Below are 14,922 nucleotides of genomic sequence, written 5' to 3' on the forward strand. Positions count from 1 at the left end.
TGCTTAAAATGCAGGTTCTGAGCAGATGTTGTACCCTTCATTTAATGCAATCCAACATATTTTTTTCCCCTCCAAATCTGTAGACCTGTAGGTCTTTAGCTTAGTGGACTTCACAAACTAGTTTCTCTAACTTCTCAGAACTTGACCTTCTGAAATAAAAGCAGTTTGCAGCTGACACATTAATCCCTCATTTTAATTCACAATGATTAATTTGTGGCTAATCAACACATGCGCCTTGTGGAACAGAGCTATAATCTAGTGATGGAAAGCCAGATCCAGTGTCAGCCATGGGTAGACCAGAAACATTCCAGAACAAAAGCTCAAAGACATGACATCCAGCTCTGGACAGGGTGTATATATAAGGGTATATATATAAGTTCACTGCCCGTTCCTCTACAGTTAATGGGCAAAAGATATCCCATGGTAATTAGATTGAATATCAATCGGTATGCTGAAATACATGACCACTTTTAGAAGCATACTTAAAAAAGGAAGACTTTTGCACACTACGCTTTTTCATGTTAGCACCATATCTCAAATAGGTTCTGTAGCTCTGAGCAACCAAAACATAATTATAGAGCCATGTTTCATAACTTCACACACTTTTGCCTCATTAAATGAAATTCACTCCTCCTGGTTTTGGAGTATAATGTAAACTATAAAGTAAAGTAGAAAGCAACATTACGCCCACTGTAAAACCACACCTGTACAGAGCCCCTCCAGGAACTACCTGAAATGCCATCAGCCCCAAGGTGCAGGGAGAGAGCGCTCAGATGAGCTGCAGCAGTTTATGGTAAGAGCCACTCCAGCAAAGTGACAGCAGATGAGTTCTGTATGTGCCTGGAAAACACCATTCCCCTCTTAGCTTTGACTCATGACACGATTTCTCTCATTATCTTCAGAAATGTCCTGGCACAAGGGCAGCTCAGGGCTATCAGCTCCATCAAGGCAATAAATCACCCAAAAAGTACATTCCTGGTATACTTACACTACAGAGCTGTGAAGAGAGCACGGACACCTGCTTGTTACTTCCTGCCCACAGAGGTCGTACCCACAGATTCAATACTGCATCATGAAATATCAAATGATTACGATCCTCTATAATGGGATGCCTGTCAAAGCCAGCATACAGCTCTGACCAAAGCACACCATGGCAAACAACTGCCGTCATCCCCACAGAGACTACCAGCGATCCTTCATCTCTCTCTCTCAGCCTGCATCACCAGAAATGGTCTCACCAGCTCACACTGAAGCTTTGCAAAACCCGAGCACTTGCCCACTCTCACAACAGAGAAGCACAATTTTCAAAAACGGTAATCTCTTCATCCCACCCCAGTGAATAGGGTGCCATTTTTTTTGCTCCAGAAGTGCTCAGAAGGGTTTTGTTAATTCTAAGCCAGTTGTGTGCTGGGGTGGTATGGATTACACTGACCTTTTCAGAGCTCCAAACTTTTTTAAATAAGTAGGACACAACGTGAGACACAAGGCACACTGTACACCCACAGCATGCCATGCACCAAAGAACCAGCAGGCTCTATGGGCAGAGCCAACAACAAGCTGCCCTTAAAGCATGGCTCCTATGGTACATAAATATGGATGTGAAATGAAAGCACTAGCTCTAACCCAGTACCATATTTAATCAAGAGACACATTTCACAGGGGAGTGAAGTCAAATTGCAAAGTGACCTCTGCAAAGCCACTCAGCAAATCAGTAGATTTAAAAAACAGAGCACTACAGCCATGTGATAAGAGGTCTACACTAAAGATAAAAGTTCCACGCTACAGATAAAAGTCATCCTCCTGCTTAAAAACACAATAGCATTGTCATTTTAAGCATAAAGGATGTTCCACCCGTAAGTATCTGAACACAATAACTGTAGATTTGAAACACAAGCACGGATCAGCATACAAATCCCCCCAACTCGGGTCTAAGTGAATTAACACCGTGATGGCACGGAAGACGTAGATGTGCCCACGCAAGATTTTTGAAAGTTTTAACCTCCTCTATTATATACGTTGTCATACGTGTTGAACCATATGAAACAGCTTCGCTCCTTGCCCTGGGAAAGATGTACCACTGGGTAAGCGCAGGAGGAGCACGGGCCGTACAAGCCAGTTACCTCCGGACAAGCCTTCCCCGCAGCTCAGCTCAGCACCGGGAGCCGCCAGCCGTCCCGCTCGGGCAGCGCGGTGTCAGAGGCAGAGCAACACCATGTGCTCGGCCCCATCCCCGCGCAAGGGAGTCCAGGGGAGGAAGTTCACGCTCCGCACCGACCCGGGAAAAATAACTCGGAGCAGCTAACCGGCCAGTCCTCCCAGCTGCTTTCTCCAGAGCCATATGTTGTCCCTTGATATTAGCGAGGAATTTCAAACCGCTTCGCCCGCTCCGCCGCCGGATCCCTGGGGAGCGGGCACAGAACCGGCTCCGCTTCCCCTAGGCGCCCACCCGACGGGTCCGTCCGCCCCCTCCCCACCGGGCAGGGCGGCTCGCAACGCACCGCAGCGCCCGGTGGGATGAACCCCCCGCCCGCTCCCCGCCCGCCCTCCGCCGCGGGGGGTCCGCAGCGAGAGGGGGAGCGGTTACGGAGCGGCGGCGCGGCGTTCAGTCCAGGGCCCCACCGCGCCCGCCGAACCCCGAATCGCGGCTCGGCCCGGCGCCGCGCCCCGCCGCCCTTACCGTCTTCGCCGACGCGGCGCGGAGCCTCCCGCTGAAGAGCGAGGCGAAGCCGCGGGGAAGAGCGGAGAGCCGGGCCGAGAAAGCCGCCGCCGCCGCCAGCGGGAGGAGGAGGGGGCGGAGGATCGGCCGTGAAGGGGAGGAGACGGGGGGCGGGCGAGCCGAGGGGCCGGCGGCCGCGCAGCCGGCGCTTCCTCTCGACACGCCGCCAAGCGGGGCCGGGCCGAGCGTGGGGGCCGGGGTGCGGGGCCCTCCCAACGCGGCCGGGCCCGGGTCGGTGCGGGCTCGCCCTCGCAGTGGTCGCGCTGCGCGGAGCGGCCCCGCCGCCACCGCCGCCTTTGTTCGGTCGGGGCGTGGCCGGGCGTGGGGGCGGCGGGCCGGGCGCCGAGCCCTGAGCCCCGCCCGGGGCTGCTCCTTCGGCCGCGGACGGCACGGCATTAGCGATGTTAATTTGGGTCTGCGATGAAAGCCCCGCTCACCTGTGCCAAGCGCTGCTCGGCATCCAGCGTTGAAGTCAGCCCACGCACAGCGCCTCGGCTGCCTGTTTATGCCTGGGGAGCTGACTGGCGACTGCTCTGTTAAATTAACTTGTGGGGTTTTTCCCTTCTGTTTCTCTCACTCTCTCTCTTTCTCTCTTTCTTTCTTTCTTTCTTTTTTTTTTTTTTTTTTTTTTTTCCCTTTTTTTTTTTTTTTTCTTTAATAATTGCAAAGGATAAAAGAAGCCACAAAGACTGTTTTCCTAGTATTCTGTTCCTGGTAGCTATCAAGAACTACAAAACAGATTTCAGTTGCGCCTTTATCCCGTTGTCTGTGTGCATTGCTTTTCTTTCAAACATTGATACTCAAACAGTCACCAGGAAGGGATTATCCTGCTCTTTGCTGTGGCCTCACTTTGAGCACTGGGTGCAAGTTTGGGCTGAAGAGAGGACAAGGAAAGCATCCAAAGGAGGACTGCAAAGATGGGGAAGGACCTGAAGGGCAGTATGTGTGAGGAGTGGCTGAGGTCCCTCAGCCCAGAGCAGAGGAGCTGAGGGGAGGCCTCATGGTGGCTGCAGCTCCTAAAGGGGAGCAGAGAGGCAGCGCTGAGCTCTGCTTTCTGTGACAGTGACAGGGCCCAAAGGAAAGGCATGGAGCTGTGTCAGGGAAGGGGCAGGTTGGATATCAGGAAAAGGTTTTTCACCAGAGGGTGGTCGGTGTGGAACAGGCTGCCCAGGGCAGTGGTCCTGGCCACAAGCTGCTGGAGCTTGAGGTAAGTTTGGACAACACTCTCAGACATAGGATTTGTATTACTGGTGATCTTGTGTGGAGGCAGGATTTGTAATCAATGATCCTTGGGGGCCCTTCCAAGTTGGGATGTTCCATGGTTCTGTGATTTGCACATTGATGCACATGTCTGGTTGCTGACTGAATTCTAAGCACCTTGTGAAAGCAAACCTTTCACACCTGTCCATTTCTTGTTCTGTAACACCACTCCTGATTTCAGGTCATCAATTTGAGTTCTCAGGACAACACAGGCTGTCCCTTCACATCAGTTAAAATAGTTGAAAGGGAAGCATCTTCCTGCGTCTCACTTAGAAGGGGATCTTCCTGTGTCTCACTTAGAAGGGGCTTAGGAACTCTTGCATGAAGTCTTCTCCAAAGAGCACTTAGACTTCAGTCAGTTGGACTGAAGTGGTTCAACCTACACAGGACCACCTACAAAGTGACCTTTCAGTGAACTGCTGACAAACTAGAACTATACCAAGTTGTTAGGACCCGGGGGAACCTTTGGCAGCCTTCCTTAAAACCTGCTTTCCCCAGTGTTCATTAGTAACCCCCTAGAGCCCCAGCAGTTCCACGTTTTCACCTGGAAGCTCTTGATGAGTGCAGACGCTCAGAGCACAGTGGCCTCTGCTTCAGCTCAGTGCAAAGATCATGGAGCACAAGGTTTTTGATTCTAAGCTGTTCAGGTTGTTTAGCACCGATCAGCCACTTTGACATGCAATTCCTGGTCAAAAAAGAGGCCTACCAGTACTTTATTTTCAGGACAACACACAAACATTTGTCAAACAGCACTTCTGTTGTGTGCACCCTTCCTGATGAAACAAAAGCTACAGAGCTCTTTCTTACAGTACTGACCAGTAACGTTTTCACACCAATTCATCACATGATGGATAGCCTTATTAAATTATGCCACACTGCAGCTGCTGCCTCTGGGAAGAAGTATGGAATAATACAATTAATATCTCACCCTTTAATTTTAATATAGCTATTAAAATATTCATTCTCACCATCAAGATTGGTGACAGCCTCTGTCTCAGACAGATGACCATCCCATAAAAGCACTGCCTGAAGTTCCCCACCTGCAAGGCAAGCCGTAGACTCAAGTTAATCATAAGCACCCAGGGACATCATCACGTTCCAAGTCATTTTAATGAAACCAGCACTCTGAACCCAGGATGACATTTGAGGGCACCATAAATGATTATCCTTGCACACAGAGATTTGTATTTCAGGATGCCATAGCCTCCATGTACAAGTGGTATCCGAGGCAAAGACTAATTCTATGAGTGTGCATGCACCTGATTAAACTCATCTAATTCCGTAAGGCTAAAATAAAACATGCATAAGAGACTGAGTTGTCTGGAACTAAGTTGGGAATCTTTGGAGGTGGACAGAAAATTATCCAGTTCCAGACTTATTTCTTCACACATACGTAAGAACAGATGATTACAAAATGAATTCATCTTGTTGGTCCATTAAAACGCTTCATAACTTACAAAAGGTTTTGAGATACAGGGTTTTAAAAATCCAGCTACTGATTATAACTGTCTACCTAGGCCCAAATTCTTATAAGACCAAGAATAAAGCATTTGTCAGTCTGATCAGCAGGTTTACTTGGAAACAGCTGACACTGCTTAAAATAAAATTGTGTTAATTAACACAGGTTCTCAAGGTCATGTTGTAACAGCGCAACCCACAGTGCAGACAAGCTCTGTCCACCCAAACAATGGGTTGCTTTTATTCGTGTTCCTTCAACCTGCCATCAACAGCAAGTCTGCATTTCACTGCTGCTTCTGAACCTTCAGCCTGCTTGTGTTCAAAAGGAATTTTGGTTGCACTTTGGCTTACATATGCTGTCTGCAAAGCAGCAAGCAGAGGGAGGAAACAGTCACCTGCTGTAAGGGCAGCCAGGGTTAAATGAGCTCATTTCCCTCTGGTTAGTTCTCTGGGTCTGACTGCGGGATGTTTGGATTTTGGATCTGGTCTGCTTGTGTTAACACAAGCATAATGATCAAAATACATTTGAACATGCAGATTGCTGCCTGGATTACTGCCGCAATTAGCCCTGGCAGTTTAAGTACTGCACAACGCAGCTCTCCTCTCTGCCACTTGTGCCTGTAGGATGCATTCACTCTGTATTCCTTCAGACCACAGACAAGGAGGGGCGATCTGAAATCAGAAGCATCCTACAGCAGCTGCATCAACATGTTTTTTAGTGTACTTGTCCTGGGTTAAATCCATGAGTGAAGCATGTACACACTGTCTGATCCCAGCCTGGTCCACCTCCTCTGCCCATGCAGTTCCCTCAGCTACACCTGCTGAGGCGGAGTCTGGATGGCTGAGAAAATCACAGCTTGCACATCACTGAGCTGTACATGCACATTCAACAACTGTGTCTTCGGCTGCATCCAAACAAGCGTGGCCAGCAGAATGATGGAGGTGATCCTGCCCCTCTACTCTGCGCTGATGAGACCTTACTTGGAGTACTAGATCCAAATGCAGAATCCTCAGTACAGGAGGGGCATGGACTTGCTGGAGCACATCCAGAGGAGAGTCACAAAAATGATCCAAGGGATGGAACACCTCTCCTATGAGGAGAGGCTGAGAGAGCTGGAGCTGTTCAGCCTGGAGAAGAGAAGATTCTGGAGACCTGATACCAGCCTTTCTTTTGCTAGCAGGGGACTGTAAGAAGGAGGGGGACAGAATCCTTAGCAGGGTCCGTTGTGATAGGACAAAGAGAAACGGTTTCAAACTAAAATGAGAAGAGATTCAGATTGGTAATAAGGAAAATGTTATTTTTACAATAAGGGTATTGAGGCACTGGAATGGGTTGCACAGACAAGTGTGGATACACTGTCCCTGGAGACATTCAAGATCAGATTGAACCAGGCTCTGAGCAACCTGACCTAGCTGCAGATGTCCCTGTTCACTGCAGGAGAGTTGGACTAGATGGCCTTTAAAGGTCCCTTCCAACTCAAATGATTCTATGATTTTAAATCCCACTGACCAGTGTTTCATAAAACAAGACTGAATTCCCTATGTCTGATCCCCAAAACACACAACTGCTCACACTAACAAGGTGGCATAAGACCCTGTAGTCCTGTATTTGAGCAGTGGGGAATAGTTTTTTCCTTTAATAAACTGTAGAAAAATTTTACGTTCTGTGATCACCATGCTATTGGGGCCTTATTTGAAATGGAAGAAATGGTAAAGAAGAGATATGAGTCACATTTACCCATTCTCTTGGTGCTCAACAGCCACTGTGCCAAGCAGTAAGCAAGGCCAAAAGCCCTTCCCAGCTCCCTGAAGCCTAGCACTACACAGGACAACACACTGTTGTCTTGTCTCAGCCACTGCATTCTCCCCATCAACTTGAACATAGCTATATTTAGGATCCAGTACAAGGCATTCATTCTGTTCTCAATTTTCTCTGCACTCACCTTGGGCATTACCTACAATGCTGTTACAGCTGTGTTTACTCTTCAGTTTTGAGAGGTGTGTGGAGGTAACCCCAGCCAAAATGGAGGAGCCAGAAGGTGTGAGGACATGACTACATCACTTGACACATTGCCTCAACCCATGCAAGCAGGGAAATAAAGACGTGGCTGCTCCTTTTCCCTGCGTATACAGGGCCATTAAAGCTGAGCCAGACAGATATCAGTTCTTTAATTAGGCTTGTCCCTTGCAATGCCCCAGGAAAAATGTTATAAGAAATACCATACGATTGCCCAAGAACAAATGAGATATGATTTTAAACACCCTTTATTACTAACATTGCATAAGTATTCTAACAATCAAATCTAACAGTTTGTTATCATAAGCACAATCCTTTTGGCATAGCAGCAGCAAGATGAATAGCATGTCATATCTGTACTCAGCAAATAGCTGCTTGCCTTTGTAAATAAAACTGTCAGGACCCATTTTCCATACACATTTGCAAATTACATCCATTCACTATGTGTCTTGTGGCTTATTTAATATGCTGGCAGAGGAATGTTACCCACATATCCCTGTCATTGCCAAGAAGCAGGCACCTTGGGAGCTATGGCTTGAATCCACCCATGCCTCATACAGACCCTTGCTGAGAAGCCTGCTCATTATCTGGTTTACAAACATTCCAACCTAGCACTCCAAGAGTGTTTGCTTTGATTACTCCATTAAACAAGGATCACATAACCTCAGAGGAAGTGATTATATACTTATTTTAGTAATAAGGTAAAACCTAAGGTAAACCTATTATGGAAAGTATGAAACTCTAATCAACATCTCTGGACATCATTCCTGAAGGATTTCTATATGTGTGCCTGTCACTGCTTTGCACTGTCAAAGGGTATTTTGCTACACTGTAGTAGGGGGAAGTTATGTGACAACCAGCTGTGCAGAGCAGAGCCATGCCTCCTCACCCCAATGTCAGCATCCTGCAGTTCACTTAAACTCTTTGTCTCATTTTAACTGTGTGATATGCCAACAATATTGCTTACTTCCCAGAGAAAAAGAGTAAACTAGTTCAGGTGTGCCCTACACTCTAGGAAAGCAGAGTAAGCAATGAGCCCTATATTATTTTAGGGGTCTTCCTTTGGCATTTCATGCTTTTTGAAGTTTATTCTGCAGAATACCTGAAGAGGACAAAATTAATCATCAACGGCATTTTTAAAAGTAAGAATTACCTTTTTATAACTTTTATATTGCAGAAGTGTCTGCATCTCTTTAATAGTCTTTAATAATCTGAAGTAAAGAATATCTTCTGGAGATCTTATCACTCTGTACTTCTTGAAAGGAGGTCATAACAAGGTGGGAATTGGCCTCTTCTCCGAAGTAACAGCAATAGGACAAGAGGTAATGGTCTCAGGTTGCACCAGGGGAGCCCCAGTTTGGATATTAGGAAAAATTCTTCTTAGAAAGTGCTGAGGTATTGGAACAGGCTGCCCAGAGAGGTGGTGGAGTCACCAACCTTGGAGATGTTCAAAAAACATATGGATGTGGCACTCAGGGACATGGCTAGTGAGTATGGTGGAGATGGGTTAAAGGTTGGACTGGATGATCTTAATGCTATTTCCAACCTTTATGATTCTGTGATCTTAAAATACTAATATATGAAGTGCTGCAGTTTTGTTTATATCTCATACAAAGTAAGAAAACCATATATGAAACCATATATCATGCTAATTTTGACATTTTTCATTAATGATATGTAATAAACTAATGTCATTTCAACAGAGAGTTCTAATTAGTTGCCAGTAACACAGCATAGTCCTTTGTAATTAAAAATTCTGTGTGTGAGGAGAACTGCCTTGTTCTCATTACAGGGCCTAATGCCACAGAGCATCACATTTCTCGTTATTCTACCAGAGGAATGTATGAGCACAGTAATGACTGCATTAGGGAATGGCACATAACAACAGAATCAATAACAGATATAAAATGTGATGACACTAAACTGCAAAGAAAAATTTGTCCATAGAAAAGCCTCCCTCCGGCTTGTATTATTACAGCCCCCTCTCCCCCCCCCCTCCCCCCAGGCAGTTCTATGGCAACAACACAGTTTTTGAGCACCCAGACAAGCATCTCATCTAATGACAGAGGTAGAGAATGGTGGCATGGAGGGAGGGCTGGATCAGAATGGGAGATGAGAAAGATCCAGCAGTTCCTACAGCAGGCCATGAACACCATGGGAGAGGCTCTACGGGAGTCATTTATCACCTGTTGCATGGCTTTCTCCTTTAATTACCAGAAGCTTTAACATCCAAGATGAGCAGAGGTTGGACAGTATTTTCAAGTGTGCCTGGGCTGCAGTGCAGATGCCAAAGCATGAATAAAACCAGAAGCTGTGAGTTCTGATTTCAGGTTCTCATCATTGCTAAAGCAGATCTGGTTTTATTTTACATATTGAGGTGAAGCTCTTAAGCAACATGGGAAACAGCACAGAGCACACCTCAAGAATTAAGCATGTTTTGGATTGATAAAGCATTGATCAGGCAGTACTGTTTGCTTCTTGCTATAGCCCTTTCTAGAGACATCTTTTTTTGTCAGAAAAGAAGATCATAAGTGGTTAAGGAAAATGAAGAGCTGAGTGTGAAATGAGTTATATGTAGAAATGAGTGATTTATTACTTAAATAACTGTTATATCAAAATACATTTAAAATAATTCTAATTTTTATTTCATGGTATCTATTGTATTTGTACAATTTTATGAGAACAGGCCAATTGTACTGAAGTGCTTGCAATCAAAACAGCACACTAATGGAATGAGCAAAAATCTCAATCACAGGCTGAGGGGTAGGATCAGATACATGAAACCTCATAGTGCCTTTGTAGCTATATGCAAGCTTTTTCTTTTTAAAACACCATCAGGAAAGAACTGATGCCTCTTTCTCAAGAACTTCACCTGCAAGAATTCTTGCCCTGAGTGGGCTTTTTCCCAATCATTTTCCCAGTCTATGGGAAGAGGGGGACAGAAAGCTGATGGATTTAAGTTACACACGAGGTCTGACTTCCTTGCACCCCAGCTGGTGCCTGGTCTGAACAGGATGCCAAGTGAACTGCACCGATGTCTCTCTGAAGTAAGACTATCACAGAGAGGCTATTTAAACATGAGCATGAAACTATCCCACCTCCACTAGCTTGCATTTTCCTTCTCACTTAGGTTCTCTGCTAGGAGCAGCTCAGTGCAAGATGCCCTTATTAACTCTCTAACACACATGTGCCATGCCTCTGCCCAAGCACTCACCCTCAGCGTTCCTCCTGCGCAGCTCCCAGACATCACTTCCACCCCCAGCCCATTTTTAGCAGTGCAGCAATCACCCTGGCAGGGGCAAATTTAAAAATATTCTCCCACATTGTTGCATTGGAGGTGCTCAGGGGAGCTTGCCACCTCTTGCTGCGTGGCCCACACTTATATAGTGCATGTGAGTGGTGACTGTGTCCCTGTCTGTGCTGGCTCATCGGGGAGTTTCTTTTGACAGCTCACACATGAGAAGGTTTTGTTATTTTTTGAAATGTTGTGGTAGAGATGTTACACTTTTGGCCAGAATGTCAGCAGAGCATCTGCAGGGATGCGAGCATTGGAAGTGACAAGCAGTGAATAACTGATATCAGGCATAACTAATAGTTGTGCTCTGACTTTGTCATGTTATTCTTAAAAAAAATCCGGTCTGTAAATACAGTCTACATTTGTTAGCTTGAAAGGAGGGAAAGGGGATACAAAAATAATACAGACAGAGAAATTAATAACCAAAAAGTTGAAAAGCAAGCAGAAGAAAGTGAATAGCAAACGGGAGATGGTGGATTAGGAGAGATATAAACATACAAATGGATCAAAAGCTGATACAAAATTGTAAGAAGTGAACTGAGGATGAAAGTAATCACATCATTTCAAAGAAGGAAAAAAACTAAGAAGAAAGTATTTGCAAATTTTGAATTATTGTATACAACCAGTGATTCCAGAACCATGGGCAAGAAGGACACGGTGCTGTAAAGCAAGTGTGTGCTGAAGGCCCATGGGCTGTGAGACATTCTATTTTGAAAGTTAACAAGAAATCTGTGAAGGGACTTAAAATACAGAGCAAGCGTGGGTGGGGCGGTGGGTACTTGCAGCTTAGACGCAATTTGGATGCTGATGAAGTCGTGCTGTAAGACAAATATTATCTTTAACCACCACGGGAACAATGCAGTTATTTCAGCAATAGAAGAGTTATGCAAGGGAAGACATTTGAATGAACTTGTGGGCCTCTTTTAGAGGTTGCAGCGAAGCTGATGACTGTATTTTCATTCAGACTTGTTGCTTCTCTTTGTTAATCATTGGTAGAACAGAAAATGTGGTGAGAACAATAAGCTGTAAGGTGGTGTGTACTTACATTGTGCTCTTTCTCCACACACTGCCCATTTTGTTTTCTTTGAAAGCAGAAACAGTTAAAATCTAGCAGGGCACAAATCCGTAACGTCACTGAGATATTTTCCAAAAGGAAATATTTTACATCAGAAAACCAGAAGAAAGAGAGAGAAGGGACTCCCAGGACAGGTCAGTGGATGAAGTACAGCATCAGACCTCTCTTAAAGTTGTATTATGGAACTGGAACATCAACCGTTGTGCCTGCTGTATTAGTCTTACTCAGTTGTACCAGCAAAAGCCACATGTTAGGTTTCTGGAAGGGATGGAGCTGAAACTGGGTACCATGGGGCAGTGGCTGCATTCAGCTGCAGTTCCCAAGCAGCCACAGGTGCTAGGCAGCTTCCAAAAAACAAATGCTGGTGTTTTCACAGCTGTGAGTGAAGACATTACCTCTGAAAAAAAAAAAAAAAGATCGCTGTGCTGCTCTTCCTGGTGTTCAATAAATACTTGCTATTTATTCTATTCACAGGACCTCTGCAAAAATGATGTGATAAAGTTTAGAAATAGAAGGAAGATCTTGGGTAGAAGGCACCATACACTGCTAGGTGCTTAGCACAATTATCGTATGATAGATTAACCAAGGGTGTAATATGGTGCTTATATGGATGTCATGTGAAGCAATGAAAGTCTTCATTTCACACCAAATAGATTAGTTGTAGATAGTTGGCGGAAATGGCAATGCTTTCTAGAATTATCTTTAAAAATGTGTGCAAAATAAATAGAAAGGAGGTTTTCACAAATAAAAGAATACTTTCTCAAGGCATGGTGTACCATTACAGTAATATGATAGAAACTGAAAGTGTAACTTGCAAACAAAGTTTAACTTGCAACAAACTCTAGGCCATAAAAAAGTTATTTCTTCTTTCTTTTTTTAAATTCCTGGAAATATTCCTGAATTAACTCCCAGCTTTCCAAGTGGGAATATTTTATTAAAGTTACCATATGCTGGGATATATTCTGTCCAACTTGACATACGTTTTCCATTAGCAGTGAGGAGATTTCTTATGAATAAAATGATGGGAACTACTGGTGCATGTGAAGAAAGTGTCTTCCTTTTTTCTGTTGTACACCCTGTTGCAAAAGCCCTAATACAATTCACAGCTGCACCAAAAGCACTATGCAATATTTAATGGTATACTGCTATTGAGTATGCATGGAACTTTACTAATTCCTAATTTTACAATGTTTATTACAGATACCAAGCACAGCCTCAGTGCAGAACAGCTTCCTTTTTCAGAGATACCTCAGACTTAATTAAGTTTTAGCTCATGCTTTCAGTGATAGGCTTCCACCACCGCCCAAGCATTTTCCTGTGTTCTTACCAGGTGCATGTAATATTCATAATTAAAAATACAGACAGAACACTTTCAGCCTTTTGGGAATTATTTGACTTTAAAGCTGCAGATTTAAATTTAAGCATATGTTCAAGAGCCACATACATCTTTAAATAGGTTTGTGCTATAGCAAGGAAATTTTCTTCAGAAATATGGAAAATTGTTAAGAAGGCTGCATACTGCTGATTCTGAGGAAAGAAATAAACAAGTATCTATTAAAGTTGCTGACCTTTATTTATTGTATGTCTTTGTATATTAAACTCTACCTTATTTAGTTTTACAAAGCTGTTATTAAATGTTTTGTTCATGAAAGGAAGTGACAAAATTATGTCGCGAAATTCTCCTGACTCAATAATAAATCATTGCTTTTTTGCTATTTTACAATATGTATTTTCAATAACACAGAGGAACACTTGGGTACTTAGGTAATAAAAATCTCCATATTAAAAAAATGGTCAAAAGGGATCTCAAATCTTTCTAACATCCCTGTCACTTTGATAATTTTGGGAGATTTCCCATGTAGGTGCCAGCTGTCCTTTGCACCATGAATTGCAGGACAGGGTCCCCTTGCCAGAACAGGACAGCTTGGGTTTGTGCAGGCTGGGGGAAGGACGTTGGGAACACGGTGCTCCATCCTTTGCCTTTCCATTACATTGGAGGTTGATTTGTAGCAACATCAACTTTGTTCCACTAGAATAAATTTAAATATACCAGACAGGAAACATTGATACAGCTGTCGAGGGTATTGCATTTAGTCCCTAGCGGGGTTTGGAGAAGCATAAAGCATATAATATGAGATTGGATAATGTACAGGCGCCAAACAGTTGTTGGTGCTTTAGCAAGTCCCATTCTCAAGTGAAAGTGAATTAACATTCCACTGGTTTTTGTGCCTTCATGTGCCTGGCTTGATACCCTGCTAGAAGAAAGTAAAACAGAACTGTTCTGTCAAGATGTGGATCTGTTTTACAAAGACCAGGTTCCAAACTTATTAAAAATCAGACACAGCCTCTGGTTATAAGCACCAGCCTCTGGCCAATCAGAAAAGAGAACAGAGCTATGAGTCATAAAAAAATCTGGAAAAAATAAGTAATTATCAGTCAATACCTTTTCGTTTCCATAACATCACTATAAAGCTGAATAGTTTTCTTTTAAAGAAGTGTTACAACAATGTTATTGGTATTTTAATCTATCTGCATATTTATTATCTCTCTTTTGATTATAAATAATGGTAGCCATATGTCTTCAGTATTTTCCTGTGCCCTTGCAGCCCAGAAGAAAGTGCTGCAAGTAGAATAGGGTCTCACAGCCAGCCAGACAGCTGGCCAGAGAAAAATTCACAATGGTGTAGAATAGAATAAATAGAGCTTCTGTTGTCTTCACCCTCTGCTTTGTGTCTTCCACACTTTTGCTCTGGAGATACTGGATTTTGGTTTCTTCAAGTAAATCCCTGGCAGGTATCCCAAGAAAGAAGGGATTTACAAGTGTCAAACATATTTCTACTTCCCTGCTGAGGGGGAGTCCCATCCTTGAGGGATTTCTTGCCACTACATGACTCTGCCAGTGTTGCCATCCTGAACAATGCATGTCATAGGGAGATATTTGTCCTGTTACTGTGGCACTGCTTAAGAATAAAAACATTAAAATCAGCCATTGACTTCAGCACTGTAGGTGACACTTTTCCTTCTTTTCCATGACATCTTGTCCCATTGTTTTGAGTACACTGTTTGGAAGAAAGCAATCTCGGGATTTATAACAATTTGTC

General features: G+C 44.1%; 1 protein-coding gene across 5 annotated transcripts in view; it reads right to left on the reverse strand.

Moving 5' to 3' along the window:
• FAM110B (family with sequence similarity 110 member B) overlaps positions 1-3,230 on the reverse strand; it is a 103,955-nt gene extending 100,725 nt beyond the window's left edge. For 4 of the 5 annotated variants that reach the window (XM_048939940.1, XM_048939935.1, XM_048939939.1 and 1 more), the window contains exon 1: positions 2,678-2,884. The gene's annotated coding sequence lies outside the window, so the exon portion shown is untranslated. Of the gene's footprint in view, positions 1-2,677; positions 2,885-3,153 lie in introns of those variants that run through there. The other variant, XM_048939938.1, reaches the window with a different exon arrangement.
• Between the last annotated feature and the right edge of the window lie 11,692 nt (positions 3,231-14,922).

This window comes from Lagopus muta, chromosome 3 (genome assembly GCF_023343835.1).
Source record: "Lagopus muta isolate bLagMut1 chromosome 3, bLagMut1 primary, whole genome shotgun sequence".
Classification (NCBI taxonomy): domain Eukaryota; kingdom Metazoa; phylum Chordata; class Aves; order Galliformes; family Phasianidae; genus Lagopus; species Lagopus muta.